The sequence below is a fragment of the Vicia villosa genome, linkage group LG6, assembly GCF_029867415.1.
Source record: "Vicia villosa cultivar HV-30 ecotype Madison, WI linkage group LG6, Vvil1.0, whole genome shotgun sequence".
Taxonomy (NCBI): domain Eukaryota; kingdom Viridiplantae; phylum Streptophyta; class Magnoliopsida; order Fabales; family Fabaceae; genus Vicia; species Vicia villosa.
In genome coordinates, this window is record NC_081185.1 from 53,194,217 (window position 1) to 53,215,339 (window position 21,123).

At 36.2% G+C, this 21,123-nt stretch overlaps 1 long non-coding RNA gene across 11 annotated transcripts; it reads left to right on the plus strand.

The window, feature by feature from the left end:
* Nucleotides 1–2,574: 2,574 nt before the first annotated feature.
* Nucleotides 2,575–16,207, plus strand: LOC131609158 (uncharacterized). 11 transcript variants are annotated; one of them, XR_009285979.1, is made up of 5 exons: nucleotides 2,575–3,184; nucleotides 3,428–3,522; nucleotides 3,613–3,720; nucleotides 4,256–4,487; nucleotides 4,680–8,643. It is a non-coding gene; the product is annotated as an uncharacterized LOC131609158 (long non-coding RNA). The 11 variants fall into 11 exon arrangements; XR_009285978.1 differs by adding an exon at nucleotides 10,045–16,207 and having other exon boundaries at nucleotides 2,575–3,720; nucleotides 4,680–4,755; XR_009285975.1 differs by adding an exon at nucleotides 8,662–9,479 and having other exon boundaries at nucleotides 2,575–3,720; nucleotides 4,680–4,755.
* Nucleotides 16,208–21,123: the final 4,916 nt, after the last annotated feature.

The following is a 21,123-nucleotide window of genomic DNA, read 5'->3' on the forward strand; positions in this document are numbered from 1 at the left end:
ATTTCCTGTCCATTAATAGGGCTCACAGCAAACCCATAACATTGAGCATATTTATCCCTAGAGTAGCATTCATCTACAAACAATTCTAGATTCTGTTGTCTAAAGCTTAGTGCTGCAACAGCATGCCTACAAGGTATGCATACTAACTCCCAGAAGTTACAAGTACAAGACTTTCTAGATATATCTACAATAAAATGTTGTTTGTTATAGGAGTGTGTGACTTGAAATTTTTCTTCCATAGCCCACGTAGGTAACCAATGCCCACTCATAGCCACTTCAGTATCCAATCTTTTCCTAGGTATTGACATTATATTGTGTGGCCATTTTTCAAGTTTCATTGGGACAGTGAGTTTGAATAAGATGGATACCTGACCAAATTTCCACTGTGAGTGCCAACATTATTGGGAACAGTGAGTTTGAATAAACCCTGTTGGAGAAGAAGATTGTATCGGAGAGCCCGTAGTGTTGGGGAGCCAAGTCTCTGCTGGGAAGAGGATATTTGAAGATAACTCCTCGAGGATTACCTAGGAGAGATATTTTGTGAAAACTACTCTGTGGGGAAGATTCCCTGAGATTTCAATTTTTCATTGCCCCATGTCGGCAAGTACTTGTTGGAAAACACTTTTTAACCATATGTGGTCCCTTGCCTATGGGAGTCTATTTATCCCTAGAGTCGGTAACTTGGTATACTTGATTCTTGAGACTACTGGAATTAGAACTTCGAAGGAGATACTGATCCTGCTGCTAGTAGCTAAATAGCTTTTGCTGAGATTTGTGACTAATGCAACATGCCTCAAGTGATAGGCTTGCTTCTCTGACTGTTTAGTGCCTTTGAGAGATTCTCTGAACCTTGACTTGATTTCCCCAGATGAATTGGACAATAGCATGTTATGTCCCTTGTATACATTAGCCTTTAGCCAACTGAGTTAGGCGCAGGAGATATTTGTGCTTTTTGATGTATTTCTGAAGCAATTGTCTGTCGAGAGGACTTTCTGAGATTTTGTGCTATCGTAAGCAGCATGCCCTAGTATCATGAACTTAGGAATAATGCCCCTTATTGATCGGGGTTGGAGGTAGTTTCAACCGTGCTTGGGTGAATGTCCCTGATTATTCAATAGTCTTGAAAGATTCTTTGAATCTTGACCTGATTGCCCCAGATATATGAACTCTTACTCAACAGAGTATTCAACTGCTCTTGTGCCCCTGAGGGTGATCAGAATTTGAGATATCCTCGCTCGAACTCAATGGAGTTCTGAACACAAGTTGTCCCTTGAGAGGATTAAACTTTTCATCTGCAACTCATGATGGAAACTTTCCTGGTTTCAAGTACTTGTTCATATGCAAAGAATGTTTATTATGAGAAATATAATTCTAATGCAAAGTTCATGTTTGTCTTGATGTTTAAAAAAGAAATTTTTGAAAGGATGTGCAGTTCTAATGCAAAGTTCATGCAAAGAACTTCTTACTTGTCTAAGTACAGTTTTGAAGACATTCTGCGTAAATGTTCTAAGTTAAATGAATTGAACAGAAAGTAAAAGACATGTTCATTTTTATCCTGGTTCACCTTCTGAATAAGGCTACCTCCAGTCCACCTTCCTCAGGTGATCTGCCTCTCAACAGAGGTCTTAATCCACTATAACCAAAATTGATTACATCTGCACGATCCTCCGTTGTGACTGACAACCTGCACAGCTAACTGTCGTGACTAACCCTGCACAAGCTACCCGCGAGTGACTAACTTCTAGATGACTGAACCGTTCAGTGATTCCATCTGGACTTTTTGATTTTGTGCTTGTTGTATGTGAGCGTTGATATTGTTTGTTCTTCTGAGTGGTCTTGTTTTTTATTGTTGCTTCTTTTGCTTCTGATCTGCTGACTTTGGCTTGTTTGAGGTGTTCTTAATCAGAACATCTGATGAATGATGTTTTGGCTTTGTCAATCTTCTGGATGTTTGGTTCCTCGTATATTCTTTCTTATCTGAGCTAGTTCCTGATGTAGTCATTGTACTCTTGTACTGTTGGATCCTTATTCTTTCACATTTGAGTCTGTTTCTGATGTATCTTGTATAATGCTTTAAGTTTAACTTCTGCACACTAAATGAAACCATTAGTAATAAAATTGTTACTCACAAAATATATGTTCGTTACCATCAAAACCAGATTTTGAACATAGATTCTCAATCTTGTTCTAACAATAAGCACTACGACATTTTTGGCCTACGACCACACTAAATTTTTTCACAACTAAAAAACTGTGGCAACATACAAGCTTTAGCCAGAAGTCTCAAATCGTAGACATATGTTTTAAAACTTTGAAACCGGAGTGTGAAAGTGTGGCCTTTTCTTCATTTGTCACAGTTAACAAACTGTAGATATTTTTAGCCGCAAATAAAAATCGCGGAATTATAATTTACACTTAAAACTATGGCCTAAGATGAAAAAAAGATACCCCGCCAGAATTTCCCTCTTTTTTTTAGTTTCTCTCTCGTTAATTATTTATTTTTTATTTTTTTTAGATTAGAGAAAAGAAAAAAAACATTGAAATGTAAATACAATAAGGTGCCTCATTCTAACCTAATTTTTCCTCTCCTGTTCCTCACAAAAGGATTTCCCTTCTTTCTCTCTCTTCAAAACCTTCGTCCCTTCTTTCTCACCAGAAACCCTAGTTCATTCCCACCTAAGCTGAATCTGCAACTTACAAACCAACACAAAAGAATCACACTCTCTATTTCTTTCTCACCTCTCTGCTATCCTCACAGCCATGGCTTAAGAACATCAATCAAAATGCAAAAGCACAACCACACAAACCCTCAGACCCTTTTGGTCCCCGATCCCTAATTCATTATTGAGAGTGATTACAAATTACAAGGTAATTAAATTTGTAGACGCCAAATACATATAGAAAAAACAAGGTATGCAGCTTTTATCTTTTGCTCTCTTTCAACCTTCGTTCTTCTGCTCTTCTGAATTCGTATTGTTTTAGATCTTGCTTTTGAAAGCTCTCAGGGATCTGTTAGGGTTTTTTAGATAAATCAAAATCAAATATATAAACCCTACGCTGAAACGAAAGCAAGACGATGGTTTATCCTGTATAAGGAAAAACAAGATATCTCTTATGAAACAAATACAAGATTCACCCATTCACGGCTTCCTTCAAACAAAAATCAGTGTTTACGATGGCCATGGTAGTCCTCTCATTCTTGATTTGGTACATTTAGCGCATTTAATAAACTTCAACACTTATCGTCCATACTTAATAGATTCTTCATTTTTGTTGGTTTTGACACAACATATTCCACCTTCATGGTGTTTTTTCGGTATCGCTGCGTTCTTTACATTTAATTTACTCACTTTTAAAAAGTTGTATTCGTGTCAGTGTCGGTGTTTATATTTTTTAGCTTATCTCACTAACATGTGATCACTGACAGGTGAGGGTGCTGAAACAGATAGGAGTTTACTATTGTGAGGTCCTTTAATTGGATCGGATCCATAATGGACTCCATTCACGGCATTACCGGTCCAAGTGAGGGTTTTCCTCGGGTTCTTATACATTTCACTTTCGATTTTCTTTAATTTTCTAGTTGTTAAAATATTGTCTATTCCTTTTCTATAGAATATTCTCAGAGGAGAGCCCCTCATGCTTTTGATTTTGAATTTGGTTTTTAAGGTTTGATATTCATTTGAACAATGCCATTCTTGTTGAAGATAAGCACAAATCTATGTAAGATTTTCTGTTTTTATGTTTTTTTTTCTCATTTCAGATTTTGATTCATATCTGTATTGTAGCAACTATAAATGTTTTTGCAGCATGATCTTGAGTTTAGCTTATTTAGTTTGGTTATTTGAGTGTTTGGTAAACATGCTAATTTGATTTTGTTTCGTGCTAGAGTGTATTTTAGGATAATCTTGAGTTTTAGCTATTTATTTGGTTATTTGAGAGTTTCTAAAACATGTTGATTTGATCTTATTTTGTGCTTGTTAGAATGTTGATTTGATTTTATTTTGTGTTTTATCTCTTAGAAAAGAACTTTATACCCTTCCTTATCATTTACTTGATTGGCACCATGTTAAATACCTATGTGCTAAAGAAAATTTGTATCATCCATCTCCAATCATACAAAATACTTTATGGCCTTTTCTTGACAATCTTGTTGAACCTCTTATCATGCATTGGCCCTACTCAATATTGCTGAATCATGTTATGAAACATATTCACTACGAGGATCAAAATACTAACTATATCTGTCTTGGTCCAGTTAATAAGGTATTTACACTACATGTAAAACATATACAGGTACTAAACATGATTTGTTGTTGGTTGGAGAACCCTAATTTTGAAGCTTTTAAGTATCACACTAACCACATTTCTTTTCTCTATGGTATTTTCAGGCAGCCATTTTGTTAGCAAACTTGTCATTTATCATTGTCGGGTAAGCAACGGAAACAGAAGAGTTCTTCGATGCGGTTAATTTCATTTCATCTATGCAGGTATATGTTTGGAATTTAATGGAGTAATTGAAAAAAGAAAATAATTAAGCCAAATATCCTTTTATTTTAATGCTAGATTATGAAAAATCAGACAGGTCTTGTGATTACTGATCTTCCACTTATGATTTCGGTTTATTTTTGGCTTAAAATTCATATTCTCTCGGTAATTCTTTTCATGGTGTGATAATATAGGAAACTCTCCGTCTCATTGTCAAAGTTAGGGAATCATAATGCTTTGGAAGTTGATGCTATGGACAAGATTCCTTGTGTGAGTTAACTTTCCATTCGCTAATTGTTAGAATTAGTCACATATTTATATCCTTAGCTGTACTATGTCACTGATTGAGAAAATATTAAGCATTCAATCAATTTAGCATTCAATAGGTTTATTGTAATTACATTATTAATACAAGTGAGGTGTGTTGTTTTAGACACAATTACAAATTCAACAAATAAATCAATCTAATTGAACTTTATTTATTAGTCCGCTGAGGGGAGATTGCTAGTTAATTGAGTTCATATCTTGCGTATTCAACTATAAATTAAGCTCGAGAGCATTTAGTTGACAAAGTCGGTGTGATGTAAAATTAATTGAACTTGTGGCAATTAGTTATTGCTGGGTTTTGGGGTTTAATTTTTTGATATCATCTAAAATTTTGTCACAATAGGTTAATAAAACTGTTATACTAGTTTAGGTATCCCATCTAATATTTGAGTTGACATTATTGTTCTTCAAAATGAAGTATATCCAATTTACATATTATTTGCTTGTCCATTTCTTCCAAAAAAATATTTTGAAATTTTGGTATGACAGAACCCGGATGTCATCTATGATGTCGTGACATCTGGTCTGTTATAAAACTACAAAAGTAGGATATATAATATGATCTTCAATTTTAACACTAGCATGATAGAAGATCCTAAGGATACTGGAATCATTTATAACGATAGCACAGAGATTACAATCAGTTTTTGATCTGGGTTGATTTGCTGAAAGCACATGCTTTGAAAGAATTCCCTGATGTCATAACCAATGTTATAACATCTTATACCAGATCAATAAACTAGTGCAGAACATAGATAACACAAAGAATTGTTAACCCAGTTCGGTTCAACCAACCTACTCTAGGGGCTACCAAGTCAGAGATAAATCCACTATGATAGTATCAATTCAAAGCTAAACTCCCCCGTTTACAACTTCTCACTTAATCATTACCCAAGTTAGATTTCTATCTAAGACTCACCTAGATATGAGGCCCCCCTCAAATCCCTTCAATCACGACCATTGATAACAAACAGACGACAATAAGAACAAAGTGAAGTCACACTTGAAACACACCTTGATCTTGCTTACCAGCTTCGATCAAAAGACACATATAACTCAACTCTTACCTACAAGTTTAGAGTGAGAACAATACTTCTCTTCCCTACAGGTTTAGAGAAGAACATGGCAGCCATCCCATAGTTCGGATGATATACCTTAAAAAACCCTAATGTTTACATCTTTTCAATATTCGGCTTGCTTAACAAACTAGATTACAAAGCTTCCTATTTATAACTTATTCCCAACTGGACTTGGACCTTCAATCACAACTTTATCTGCTATTACAAATCAGCTAAAATAAAGGTCTTTAAATCATAAGTTTCCTAAATTGTCTCCTGTGGTGTCGTTTTTTTACCTCCCCGTTTCACTTGGGAGGATGGCACGCTAGACCCTTCACGCGAAATTTGGAAGGAGAATGCGCCCGGGGAGGGATGAATTTTGTTTCAGTTCTTCCTACGATATCACACGAACTTTTTAATTATCCTAACGAGTAGGAAATGGGAAAAAGATCTCAAATAAACCCTAGGAGTTTGCTAAGTGTGGGGATTCACCTAGACTAGAAATTCTGGAGTCCAGGGGGTCGGTTATACATAGGGAAGAGTTTAAGCACCCTACATATCTGTAGTACTCTACGGGAACCTTCTCTGTGTCTATGTGTTTGTGTTTGTTGCTGAATGATTGGGAAAGTTTCTCCTTTGTGTTAGGAGAAGGAATTGAATTGATTTGAAAAGACAGACATACTATTTTTGGTTTTTTATTAGCTCGCTGAGGTTCCTTGTGAACCTCATGCCTACATATCCCTAATGGAAGTCAGAGCTTTTTGTAGTTCAGAGAACTAATTAGGGAAATTAATGATTTTTTGGTGCCTTGCTTGAAGCTCAAGGTTGAAGCTTGAATTAAATATCTGTTTACAGTAAAGAGACACGAAATCATCGTTATAGAGAGGTGTTTCTACTATTCCACCACAAACATTTTTAAAGTGACATAAAAGCTAAAACTGTTTCATTAAGAGAGGGAGCCTACTTGGTTGATCAAGTATGACGACCACATGCCTCTTGAATGAAAGATTCTCGACCAAATTAGGAAAAGTTGTACAAGTCTGGGTTGTGTGCCAGATCATGTCTTTCATGAGTCCTAAATGGGAGAATGTTTGAAATGATTATTTGTTTGAAATGATTATTTTGTTTTAAGTGATTGTTTGTGGTGAGATAGGAGAAATATCTTCCTATAAAGATGAGCTATGTCTATCTACTGTTTGAAAGGTTTGATTTTGAGTTGGCTTGTATGAGGCCCAAGCTTGAGGCTTTTTTATTGCTTTTGATTGACTTTAGGACATGACTCCACTGGGGATTAATTTAAACTGAGGAGTTTTGTGTTCTGTACAAAGCCCAGAATTGAGGCTGACTCTAATTGGAGAGTGTTTATTTGATGGATTTTTATTTGGTGTTCTGTACAAAGCCCAGAATTGTGGCTGACTCTTTATTGAGGAATATGTCTTTTACTGACTAAGACTGGTGAGATTGTCTTTTGAAAGAATGAATTTTTGGAAGCTAACCCTTTCCAAGGATGATTGTTAAAATGAAGGCGTGATTGGAGGCTGACCCTTTCCAGGGGTGATTGTTTTGCTGGAGAATTTATCTTTTGAAAGTTTAATTTTTGGAGGCTAACTGTCATACCCCAAAATTTGCCCATACTATTTCTTCTATTCAAGTTCATACCAATACACAAAGCTCCAAGACACACTCTCCTAAACAGGGCTCAGAAACTAGGGTTTGGTTTGTTCAAAGGAAAATCAATGAATCAATGGCTCCAAGGCATCCCATATGGCTCAAAACATCTCACATTACCTCTATGACAAGTATCAAGTCTCAGCTTAAAGGATTGATCACTCAAATGTCCAGAAAGTCAACAGTCTACTAGGTTGACCTAAAAGTCAACTGTGGTAAAGTACAGTCAAAACTTCTGATTTTTTGCCAAAATCCTCATATTGAAGTATCATTCACCATTTCATCAAGAATTGATCATGGTTCACCAATGAAAGATCAAAAATCAACACATCAAAAAGTTTCTAAATTAGGGTTTGTATAGGAGAAAGTCAACGGAACTTTGACCAGCCATAACTTTCACATGGAACATCAGAAATTTTCCATCCAAAGCTCATTTTGAAGTAAATTGGATTCCCTACAATTTTGTCTCTCACATGCCAAGGCTAAAAATGCTTCATTTGAGAGATATGGACCAAAACATTATAGGTCCTTTTCAAAAGTCAACAAAAAGTCACTTTTTTCAAAAGAACACATAAGGAGCATGGAAAATAATTTTAATATGAGACCAAAGACATTGGTTAGAGGACTCTCTTAGGTTTCTAAAAAGTCCTAGAACTCCTCCATACCTCAAAAATTGAGAGAGATAGGCCTTGTCAAAGTTGGACTATTTTTGAGGGAAAAATTGAAGGAATTTGAATATTTTTGCAAATGGGCCCAAGTTATTTTGATTCAATCTTGATCCACAAGTTATCCAAAGCCTAAAAATCAATTTCCACGAATTTACTTAAATTATTTGATTTATTATGAATTTTTTAGTCATATTAAAAGTGATTAAAATTAAAATAAATCATATAATTGAAAGAAATTTTATTTTATTTTATTTTTAACCAATGCCAATCATCATTTAAACCAAAAATTCAATTCAAATTCGTGCAAAAGAGATTGGCCCCATAAAGATTGAAATTAAGCCAAATTTAGAAAGGATATGGAGAAAATTTCAATCAAATTTTCATCACATTCAATCATTGATCCAAAAGATATTTGATCAAATTTTATTGACCTATTTCATCTCATATATATACAGATCAAAGCCACACGCCAGGGTTACAAAAAATTTTCTGCAAGAGAACCCTAACCCGAAGCTAAAAAACTCAAAGAAAATCAAAGTTCCAACTCCTAATTGCAGGACGATTCAAGTGTTTTTGTTGATTGCAAAACGTTCCCTGGTGTTCATTGAAGCCATTCCAGTCTTCACACGCAAGAAACGCACTCAGAATCGTGCCAAATTCTCCACGGTTTGCACTACCCGAAACTTGGTCGATTAGCCTTACTCATGCATCATTATAAATTTTAATTCATGTATTTGTATTTAATATCGTGTATTGATCGATTCTGGAGATTTATGGACACTGTTATGTTGTTATGAATGACTTGCCATGCTAGGGTTTGAAGCTCCAAATTGGGGTTTTTTAGCATAGGTAAAATTAGGGTTAATCAAGGCTAGGGTCAGGTTCGCAAGGCCTAGACGATTTGTTTCGTGTACTCGCGAAAAATTTTCTTGTTGGTTTGGGGCCATTCGTTGTTTTGCAGGTATGGAAAGTATAGGCTTTTATAGCGTTGTAATAAAAAGCGTTGTAAAAACGCATCTGAATATTCCCAAGGTAGAAGACGACTGCGTGGCGCAGTCCTATTGGCTCAATTCAAAAAAATGTTGACGCGCAGAGGTATAGGGTGATGCCAGATCCAGCGTATTAAGACGTATATGCTATCGTATTCCCTCACTGTCTCAGCCGTTGGATGCATTCTTGGATCAATCCCACACACTAAAGCATGCAGGCTCACCATGGTCCCTCAGAGGCGCCTCACACAGAATCACCCGCTAAGTTTTCCAAATTTTTTTCTTTTTATTACATAATGTTTCTTTATTTATATATATATATATATATATATATATATATATATATATATATATATATATATATATATATATATATATATATATATATGTTTTCTATTTGTTTTATTTATAAAAACTATATATTATTTTCAAAAACCCTTTTTTTTACTAATAATAATATTTGGTTTTAATTTATTTATTTTCTTTAATTACATTTATATTACTTAAATTATTTTCTTATACATATTTATTTTCTTTTATTCTCTTTTATTTATTTATTTATTTATAATTAGTAATTCCTTTTATTCAAATTATTTTCTTATTTATTTTAATTATATTTATTTATTCATATTTATTCAAAAATCCATATATATTTTATTTTAACTCTAGAAAATCCATAAAAAATGCCTTTGTGTCTGATTTTATTTTCTTCCTCCGATTTAATTAATTAGGTCGCGAGACCAATAATTAATTAAATCGATTGCGCTACTTTATTTAATTTACGCCCAAATTAGGGTTTATGAGAATTTGCCCTACACTAAAATATTGCTCTTTCTGTGTCCTTTTCAGGGTTGACTTTTCAAATGCCTTCCGTTTATGTGCCTGATCAAGATCCGAAGCTAAGTATTCAATCTAATTATTATTTTAAAATCTATTTTGTTTCCTTTTAATTAGGGTTTGCCTTTAAATAAAATCTTGCCTACATTCACTTTCTTCCTTCTTTTTTTGCCTTTGCCTTTGCCAGATATTTTCAGGGTCAACCCCCGACTACGAACCATACCAAATCAAATTCAAAGCTAATTGTTTATCTATTTATTTTAATGTCTTTTATCTTTTATTTTTGATTAGGGTTAGCTATGTCTGCCTCTGAACTGATAATGCACTCACCCTACTTTTGCTTGCTATTTTTCCCACCTTCTCAGGGTTTGCCAACTGTCAAAGCTCGAATAGTCGGTAACCCTAAACTTTAATCTCCTTTATTCTTCTGATTTTATTTATTCTGTATATCAAACCCGCTAGCTTCATTCCCCCTTTCCTCCGCTGGTTTCCTTTTCCCCTTCCCCATATTGCTATTATTACTGTTAATATTAATTGTTGTGGTTCGTAATCTTAGGGAGTGTAAGCCTTGAATCAATTTAGAATAATTAATTACAAGATAAATAATTGAATTTAATCACGTGATTGTTGCACCCACGCACACTTTTTGGTAACCCCTTTTGTTGCCTGTTGCCTTGATTTTTTGAAGAATAGCCATTGTCCCTCGAATACGAGGATACCTCAGCCGTGCTGCCTCGATTATGCAAAGGTCATAAGACCCTAATGATGCTGCCTTCGATACACCAATATGACCTCGACCCTCGGAAGTTGCCTACAAAAAGGCTGAGGTATCCTCTGGTTGCCTACGAAAGGCTATTCTAGTTCTTCCCTTAGACTACCTGCCTCTCTATGGCATGAGACAGTCTTATGGCGAACGACATTGCGACGACCCTTCAACCTCCAAATGAAAGGCTTCCTGCCCTCTTATGGCAAGGATAGATCCTTTCACCCTGAAAGGCTAAAAGAACATATTTTTTTACAAATACTAAGGTAATTTCTCCTAATTGCCTTGCTCTGGCTAAAACTTTTTCATATTCTTTCTTATAAACCTTCAAAATGGCTACGCTCATTTACGAGCTAAAGTCTGTATTCACTTCTTCTACATTTCTGAAATCAAAGAGCAAAGCAATTAAGAGCCCATGGATAACCATGGATGCAAAGGGTGCCTTACGCATTTCCTTTGCATAAATTACCCCCCGAATCCGTTTTCTTTTAAAAAGGTTTTTTCCTGTTCTTTTAGCCTTTCTATTTAATTTGGATAAAATAAAAGTCGGTGGCGACTCATGCTTAACCGCGACATTTTCGATTATAAAAGTCAGTTCACCGTATTACAGAACTGGCGACTCTGCTGGGGAATTAAATATTCGATAAAAGAGGGGTTACCTTAAAGTTTAGGATTCACCTTAAATGTTTTATATTGTTTACTTTGTTTGCCTTATTTTTGCAGGGCTGTTTTGGGTATTTTGTTGTGTGAAAGATCCTAACCCGGATCTGAGTACCTTAGGTAAATGGCATGAGATCAATGAGACTGCACAGTGTATACTGATGTGGTTGATCTGATGGCCATCGTTAGTGTGACACATTGGTTTGTCCTAGTGTTCCTTGGGATCCGACCTGAGGAAATGCTTGGCTGCCGAGTGGTGTCATTAAGCACTAATTTGCCCTTAGAACCTTAGTCGAACTTGACTTTGGCCTATTAGAAATTTTTGAGGTATGGAGGAGTTCTAGGACTTTTTAGAAACCTTAGAGAGTCCTCTAACCAGTGTCTTTGGTCTCATATTAAAATTATTTTCCATGCTCCTTGTGTGTTCTTTTGAAAAAAGTGACTTTTTGTTGACTTTTGAAAATGACCTATAATACTTTGGTCCATATCTCTCAAATGAAGCATTTTTAGCCTTGGCATGTGAGAGACAAAATTTTAGGGAATCCAATTTCCTTCAAAATGAGCTTTGAATGCAAAATTTCTGATGTTCCATGTGAGAGTTATGGCTGGTCAAAGTTCAGTTGACTTTCTCCCATACAAACCCTAATTTAGAAACTTTTTGATTTGTTGATTTTTGATCTTTCCTTGATGAACCATGATAAATTCTTGATCAAATGGTTAATTATACTTCAATATGAGGATTTTGACAAAGAATCAAAAGTTTTGACTGTACTTTACCATAGTTGACTTTTAGGTCAACCTAGTAGACTATTGACTTTTTGGACATTTGAGTGATCAATCCTTTAAGCTGAGACTTGATACTTGTCATAGAGGTAATGTGAGATGTTTTGAGCCATATGGGATGCCTTGGAGCCATTGATTCATTGATTTTCCTTTGAACAAACCAAACCCTTGTTTCTGAGCCCTGTTTAGGAGAGTGTGTCTTGGAGCTTTGTGTATTGATTTGAACTTGAATAGGAGAAATAGTATGGGAAAATTTTGGGGTATGACAGCTGCCCCTGTTCAATTTTCTTAAACCTGAAGATGTAGAGTGGTTTATAGACCAGTCGGTATCTGAAGGTCGAAGGGGATTGAACACTAGAATACCTAGAAATTTGTACCATCGGGGGATGGCTTTAGATGCCATCCAGATGAGCATTAAGATAAGTTATGTATCTGAACTTGAATCAGTAATTGTTTGAATATTGATCGTGTCATTACTGTTCGTAGTAGATGAATTAAATCTTTGAGAATTGGTCGTGTCAGCACCGTTCGTAGTAACTGAATTAGATTTAGGAAATAGTTGATCGTGTCCACACCATTCGTGATGATGAGATTAAATCCTTGAAAGTTGATCGTGTCAGTACCGTTCGTAATACCTGAATTAGATCTTAGAAAGATGATCCTGTCTACACCGTTCGTGATGATAGAATTAGATTCTCTTGTCGTGTCAGCACCTTTCGTAGTGACTGTATTAGATTTTTGAAAAATAATTGATCGTGTCCACACCGTTTGTGATGACAGAATTAGATCTCTGACTGTGTCAGTACCGTACGTGGTAACTGAATTAGATCTTTGAAAATGATCGTGTCACCACCGTTCGTGGTAAATAAATTAGATCTTCGAGCGTTTACCGTGTTAGTACCATTCGTAGTAGATGAATTAGATCTTGGAAAGTTGGAGATTTCATTCATTTGTATGTACCCGTATTCTGCAATAGGTGTAGCAATTCGTATAATGTCATGATGCATGCGTTATGTAATGAGTCCCTCAAAATAAATGAGAAACGTCGTATGTTATGCATGAGTTTATTATGAGATACTATATGCAATGTATGAGTATGTATGCGATGTGTGGTCATAATTCATATCATATGAAGTATTTTGATCGGGACCCTGATGTTTTTATCTTGTCTGGAAGATATACGGCAGGGGATTTATGATTTCTGCTTGGGGATGAATAGTGTCTTGACATGCCCAGACTAGGGATAAGAGGTATTGATAAACCGTGTTGGAGGAGAGCGAGGTGTCGGGGAACCGGCCATGTTGAAGATGTAAACTCTGTCGGAGAGCTATGTTTTGTTGATAGTATTGAAGACATCTTCTTAATGACTACTCTGTGGGGATTTATTCAGATTGTTGTCTTTGAAGTAGGACTTCTGGATTACTTTAGACATTGTCTCTTTGCCTTTCCTATCTAATGAACTAATAGATATTTTTACGAAAGAAAAGAAAAGATAAATGATAATCATGTTCATATGCATATGTTCATTCAAAATTATCATTGGACGTTTGCGTATTCGAAAAGGAAAACTTGAAAATAGAGAATGTAACGCCCCGAATTTAATTAATTGGTTAATTACATTAATCAAGGATTTAATTAATTGAAATTGTCGAAGTTAGGAATTTACCGGAATTAATCTAAGGAATGTAAGTGAATTATTATATTGTTCGAGCGGTTGAATGGAAAGTCGGATTAAATTCGTCGGTTAATCGGAGAAATAATATTAGGGATATTATTAATTTATTGGAGTATTTGTTTAATTAACTTGGTTGGTGACATTAGTAATTTGGAGGTGTGAATATAGGTCCATTAAGGAGTTTGTGAGAATAATAATAATAATATTGTGAAGTAAAAGGAAAATATTAGGTTTTGGCATCAGTAAAACAAAATAAGGGTTTCTAGAGAAAAGAAGTGAACGGGGAAGTGCTTGTGCAGAGAAGAGGAAAAGAAAAGAGATACGAGAGTTGTGTCAGGAAGAATGAAGTCGGAAGAATTTTGCGATGCTGGAAGCTTGGATTCGACCGAAATTTCAATCGGAAGAACGAATTGTAGAGCGAACTCCGAATACAAGGTAAGGGTGGGGTTCTTGCTCTATAAACGGGGATATGATGGACCGTATGTGGGGTTTAGGGAATTTACTTATCTCTTTGTGTTCGATTAATTGTTCTGTGAAATTGTTAAATTGATTTTCTGGAATTTGTATGACAATCATGTTGCTGTATGTGATTAATAATTGATTATGTGATGTCTGTGATGATTGGGATGAATTTGGAATTTTGATCGGTGGAGATTTTCTGTGATGTTAATGAATTATGATGTTGCAATGATAAAATTTTCCGAAACTGGAAATTGTTGTGTTAAACGAATACCGATACCGGAAAGAAATTAAGTCTGGGAAAAGAAGAAATTCAAAGGGACGGACGGCCCTTGGTGTTGGGGCAGGCGCCCTTCATGCTAGGAAGAGGTCCCTTTTGGGGACGGTGGACATATACCAGGAACGGGGGTCCCAAATATAAATATAAATATAGTGTCACTTGTCGTTGGATGTCAATTAGTTGGTATAATTTTGGTACTGTTTTCAATACTGTTTATTCATTAGAATATGAATTGGTAAGTTAAGGTTAATTCATGGGAATTAGTAGAATTAGTACTGTAGCGTCACTTTTTATATGCTGTGTAGTGTTATATAAAATATATAGTCTTTTATATTAAGTATATAAAATTCAACTAGTACCCCAACTTCAATTTAGGAACTAGTTTCTATAATAGAATTTATCACTACTATGTATACACTGTATCGTTTATATTTTAGGGACCAAATAAAGTATGATAAATTATTTTTTTTGATAAAAAATAAAGTATGATAATTTGATAGACCCATGTTTCTATGATATTTTAAAGATTGGTATCATATGTTTTAGATTAAGAGATTTGTTTCAAGTATACCAATATATGATATTTTATTAATAATAATTAAATATTGAATAATAAATATTATTAGTATGATATTTTTATAAGTTGAGTTAGAGATAAATGTTTATATTACATGGTTAACGTAAGTTATTTTGAATAGGGTTGTTAGAGTTGCCGATAGAGTTGATAGAGTTGTCAATAGTCGTGTAGTATTAACTAACCGAGTAGTATAATTTAGGCGAGTTCGGAATTGAGTTGGTATCCATGAATTTGGCGAGGTTATGGCGAAATGAATATTATGCTATATTATAATTTTGTGAATTGCATCAAAATAATGTGACGTTTAATTATCAATCATTATTGATATATTTTGGCGATGTAGGCAAATGCCTTATGCGACGTTGTATTGTGATTGATTGTGGTTGTTGCATTTCATAGTGTCTCATAAATTGCATGTTGTAGCGACGGCCTGGATTGGCAAAATAGCGACGAAGGCCTATGCCTGTTTTTGATGCCTCTTTTATCTGGCAATTGGCGATGGGGGCTGAAGCCCTGGGTACCACATGCATGATGCATTAGTCGTGTCTCACCCATTTGCTTTATTGCGATGTTGTGCGTGATTATGTGATTTTGATTTTTGAATTGTTTGTGATTGAAATTGAGGCGTGAGATATATATATTATGACTTGAACCGTAATATACTCTTTATCATGACTTTATTTATATTGTTTGATATCTCACCCTTTGCTTGTTTTCGCCGTTTCCTTTATACTGGTAACGTGCAGGTGATGCTAGTGAGTGAAGGATTAGCTGTCGCGAGTTGAGTCGGTTGTCGCTCTGATACGTAGCACTCGGGGGGATAAAATGATTGTTTTTATTATTGTTTTAATTGCTGAATTTTATTTAGTTTGATTTAAATTGTAACTTAAAGTTACAGTGCAAAGATGCTACGACTTGATTTAAATATTTATGAAGTTTGATGGTTCCGCTGCGAAGTAAATTATTTGATGAGTTGTTTTTGAGGATTAAATTAATGTTATGATTTGTCCGCTTTCGTTTAAGTGCTATGTATCTATGTGGGGGCGTAATTGCCGTAAGTGAATTAAATGACGAATGTGACATCCTATTTCATCGTATGAATTTTTTTAAAATACTCTGATTTTCTGTATAAACTATCGGGTAGATTTGGGGTGTTACAGAGAAAATAACTTGTATTAAAAAAGCCTTGAAATAGGCGAAATAAAGAATATATTGTGTGTTTTTTAATAAAAATGGTACAGAACCAAAGAAAAAATAGCTATGTGGAAACAATCCTATTGAGTTTCAATTCTGCTATTGCTATTATGTCTTCGAGCATCTCATCCCTTGCTTGTTGGAGAAAGATGATTGAATCGATTTGAGCCCTTTGAACTTGACGTTGTAAGTATAACTGACTGATGAATAATGTGAACGAGACATAGTCGTACGCTTAATCCTTAACTTTTGCCTAGGCCGCCTTTTCAGGTTTTCAGTCTACCAGGATACCCTTTTTTTCCCAAGTCGCCCTTTCGGGTTTTCAACTTGACGGGTGTACATTTTTTATATATATATATATCCCTAATTTTTTCCCTAACCTTTTTGGTTTGCCGGGATGCCCTTACTTTTGCCTAGGTGCGTCGACCTAGCGGGTCTTATTTAGGCATAGTATTTTTTGACTATGTCAGCGTTCACAGGATGCGGAAAGTCTTTGCCATCCATAGTAGTGAGTATCATTGCTCCTCCAGAGAATATTTTCTTGATCACGAATGGTCCTTCATATGTGGGCGTCCACTTGCCCCTAGGATCACCTTGTGGCAGAATAATCCTCTTTATAACCAAGTCACCAGTCTGATAAACTTGTTGTTTGACTCTTTTGTTAAATGCCTTGATTATACGCTTCTAATATAATTGTCCATGACAGAAAGCCGCAAGCCTCTTTTCGTCAATCAGGTTTATCATATCCAGTCGAGTTTGGATCCATTCGTCTTCGTCTAACTCTGCCTCTTTCATGATCCTCAAGGATGGAATCTGAACTTCAATCGGCAACACAGCTTCCATACCATAGACTAACGAGAACGGGGTTGCCCTAGTTGATGTACGTGCGGAGGTACTGTAACCATGAAGAGCAAATGGTAACATCTCATGCCAATCTTTGTAGGTCACAGTCGTTTTCTGTACAATCTTCTTTATATTTTTGTTGGCGGCCTCCACAACGCCATTCATCTTTGGTCTATATGGAGAAGAATTGTGATGCTTAATATTGAACTGTGTGCAGAGTTTAGTAATCATCTTGTTATTCAAGTTGGTACCATTATCAGTGATAATCCTTTTGGGGATGCCATACCGACAAATGAGATTGTGTTTAATGAATCGAGCCACCACATTCTTGGTCACGGAGGCAAATGGAGCAGCCTCTACCCATTTGGTGAAATGATCGATGGCCACAAGAATGAAACGATGTCCATTGGAAGCGGTAGGTTTAATTTCTCCGATCATATCAATGCCACACATTGCAAAAGGCTAAGGAGCAGTCAGAGCATTTAGAGGAACAGGAGGTACGTGTACTTTGTCGGCGTATATCTGACACTTGTGGCAAGTTCTTGAATGTTGGTGACAATCAGTTTCCATAGTGGACCAATAGTATCCGGCTCTTAGAATCTTTTTAGCCATAGTGTGTCCACTAGAATGAGTTCCAAAGGTACCATCATGCATATCTTCCATGATCTCTTTGCCTCTTTCTTGTTCACACAGCGAAGCAAAGTTGAATCATGGTTTCGCTTGTATAAGGTTCCATTGCTCAGAAAGAACTTGGATGCGAACCTTCTTAATAATTTATTGTCATTGATAGATGCCCCTTCAGGGTACTCTTGAGCCTCGAGGTATCTTTTTACTTCATGAAACCATGGCTTTTCTTCGACCTCATCAGTAACTATCTCGTAACAGTGCGCAGGTTCGTCATGTCTTCTTATAATAACTATAGGAGCCTCATTATCCCATCTGACCTTGAACATGGATGACATAGTATCCAATGCATCAACTAATTGATTCTCTTCTCGGGGAATATGTTCAAAAGTAATCTCTTTGAAATATGTAGTTAAAGACAGCACCAACTCTTTATAAGGCATGAGATTAGGATGCTTTGTGTCCCATTCTCCTTTGACTTGACTGATGACTAAGGCGGAGTCCTCATATACTTCTAGGAACTTAATTCTTAAGTCGATAGCAGCTCGGAGTCCTAAAATACATGCTTCATACTCGGCCATATTGTTGGTACAATCAAAACATAACCTTGCGGTGAATGGAGTGTGTCCACCTTCAGGAGAGATAATCACTGCGCCAATACCATTACCAAGTGCATTTGAAGCTCCATCAAAAACCATAGTCCATCGGGATCCAGGTTCAGGTCCTTCATCCGGACCAGGCTCTTCACAATCCGTAACAAACATAACATCTTCATCTAGAAATTCAAAACTCATGGATTGATAGTCGTCCACAGCTTGTTGTGCCAAATGATCCACCACTACGCTTCCTTTGATTGCTTTTTGAGTTGTATATTGGATGTCGTACTCAGTTAATATCATTTGCCATCTTGCTATTTGTCCCGAGAGAGCAGGCTTTTCGAACACGTACTTGATAGGATCCATTCTAGAAATCAACAAAGTGGTATGGTTCAACATATACTGTCTCAGTCGGCGAGCAGCCCATGCCAAAGCACAACAAGTTTTCTCGAGTAGTGAGTATCTTGTTTCACAGTCGGTAAACTTTTTGCTAAGGTAGTATATTGCATGCTCTATTCGACCAGACTCGTCATGTTTCCCCAATACACACCCCATTGAATTCTCCAAAACTGTTAAGTACAAAATTAGAGGTCTTCCTTCAACACGTGGTATCATGATCGGAGGTTCTTGCAGGTACTTCTTGATTTTGTCAAAAGCTTCTTGACATTGGTGGTTCCACTTTACTACTTGATCTTTCATCAGTAGTTTGAAGATTGGTTCACAGGTAGCGGTCAGATGGGAAATAAATCTAGCAATGTAGTTCAGACGTCCCAAGAATCCCCTAACTTCTTTCTCGTTTCGTGGAGTAGGTATCTCTTGTGTAGCTTTTACCTTTGCAGGATCGACTTCAATACCTTTACTACTAACAACGAAACCTAACAGCTTACCAGACCTTACGCCAAAGGTGCATTTGTTCGGGTTCAGTCTCAGCTTGTACTTCTTCAACCTATCAAACAATTTCTGCAGGTGGTTTAGATGTTCTTCTTCAATATTGGATTTTGCAATCATATCATCGACATAAACCTCTATCTCTTTGTGGATCATATCATGGAATAGAGCCACCATTGCGCGTTGATACATTGCCCCAGCGTTCTTCAACCCAAATGGCATGACCTTGTAACAGAAGGTGCCCTAAGGCGTAGTGAAAGTTGTCTTTTCCATGTCTTCGGGTGCCATCTTGATCTGATTATAACCTGAGAAACCATCCATGAAGGAGAACACCTTGCATTGTGCGGTACTATCAACTATAATGTCAATATGTGGTAAGGGAAAATCATCTTTAGGACTTGCTCGATTCAAATCTCTATAGTCTACACACATTCTGACTTTTCCATCTTTCTTAGGCACGGGTACTATATTGGCGATCCATGGCGGATAACTCACCACTTTTAGGAAACCAGCATTGAATTGCTTTTCAACCTCTTCTTTGATCTTTTGAGCCATGTCAGGTCTACTTCTTCGTAACTTCTGTTTAACCGGGGGACTATTTTCTTTGATCGGTAGACGGTGGACCACAATATCAGTATCGAGCCCAAGCATATCTTTATAGGACCAAGCAAAGATATCAACATTGTCTTGTAACATCTGGATCAATCTCTGTTTGACAACATCCTCTAATTCAGCCCCTATCTTGATCTCTTTCTTTTCTTCGTCGGTACCTATGTTCACAATCTCGATTGGCTCTTCGTGCGGCTGTATAGTCTTCTCTTCTTGCTCTAGTAATCTGGTAAGTTCTCTAGGTACTTCACAATCTTCCTCACCCTCGTCCTCAGCTTGGTAGATCGGATTTTCAAAGTCATATTTAGCAATAGCAGAGTCGTTATCAATGGGATCCAGAGTGGATGTGAATCTGCAGTGCAGTATGTGGGTGTGTGTAAGAAAACATAGCTATAAAAAGAAGGAAAAATAAAATACAAACACACAATTTGAATACGAAACGTCCAATGCTTTATTGAATGAAAATATGCTTATGAAATGACAAGCCCTAACAAGGGACCATTGTGCCTCGGGCGGGACACACGGCTTTAGAGTTTATTGTTTATTGAAATACAAAATTTAAAATTGGAAAAATAAAGGAAAGTAGAAAATAGAACTAAGAACGACAATTACTCTTGACTATAGTGTCATACCCCAATTTTTGACTTAAGATACCACCTCATATCAATTGCATATGCATCATTCGCATCTCTAACAAATTGCATAGTTTGTGTTTGCTACTTGTGACTCAGCAGGGTTTAAACAAGAAATCACTCATCAGTACAAGTAACAACTAGGGTTTTGTTTTCCCTTCATCTCAAAAGAACCATCTTCATCAACAGTCAACATTTGGTCCTCAAATATTCATTTCAACAAGCTCAGAGACTTTGAATTAACCAGATTAGGGTTTTGACTAAAGATAGCATACCCCTGACTTTTGCTCAGGGTTTGACCTAATGACTTGGGACATGACCCCAAGACCCCAAGTATATAATTTTGACCTAATCTATTGGCTCAAGACATCCCCTACACAAGGATTGATCAATAGTGAAACTTCAAATCATCAGATTAGGGTTTTTGAACTATCAGGGACTGAAATCAGGGATCACATTTGGGAAACCCTAAAAAGATCCAGGGGATCACTAAAAGGTTTCAATCATC